The sequence below is a fragment of the Nanorana parkeri genome, unplaced genomic scaffold, assembly GCF_000935625.1.
Source record: "Nanorana parkeri isolate BGI_ZX_2015 unplaced genomic scaffold, ASM93562v1 scaffold3983, whole genome shotgun sequence".
Classification (NCBI taxonomy): Eukaryota; Metazoa; Chordata; class Amphibia; order Anura; family Dicroglossidae; genus Nanorana; species Nanorana parkeri.
This window is the reverse complement of record NW_017310250.1, coordinates 21520-21816: the sequence shown is the minus strand read 5'-3', so window position 1 is coordinate 21816 and position 297 is coordinate 21520. Positions and strand designations below refer to the sequence as shown.

General features: G+C 62.3%; 1 pseudogene; it reads left to right on the top strand.

Annotated features, from left to right (window-relative positions):
- The window catches only part of LOC108803648, a 12262-nt pseudogene that overhangs the window by 1058 nt on the left and 10907 nt on the right, over positions 1–297 (top strand).

The window sequence follows — 297 nt, the reverse complement described above, 5'->3', positions numbered from 1 at the left end:
CCCCCGGTGCCCTCGGCGCGCGTGCCCCCGGTGCTCTCGGCGCGCGTGCCCCCGGCGCTCCCCGCGCGCGTGCCCCCCACCTGATTGTGATCCATGGTAAGTCACCTCCGACCTTTTCTCTTCTGCAGGAGAGAGAACTTTGTAAGACCTTCAAGATTCCTGAGGACACGTTAATCACGTACCTGATGACCCTGGAAGACCACTACCACGCGGACGTGGCGTACCACAACAGCCTGCACGCCGCTGACGTCATGCAATCCACGCACGTCCTCCTCTCCACGCCGGCATTAGATGTAA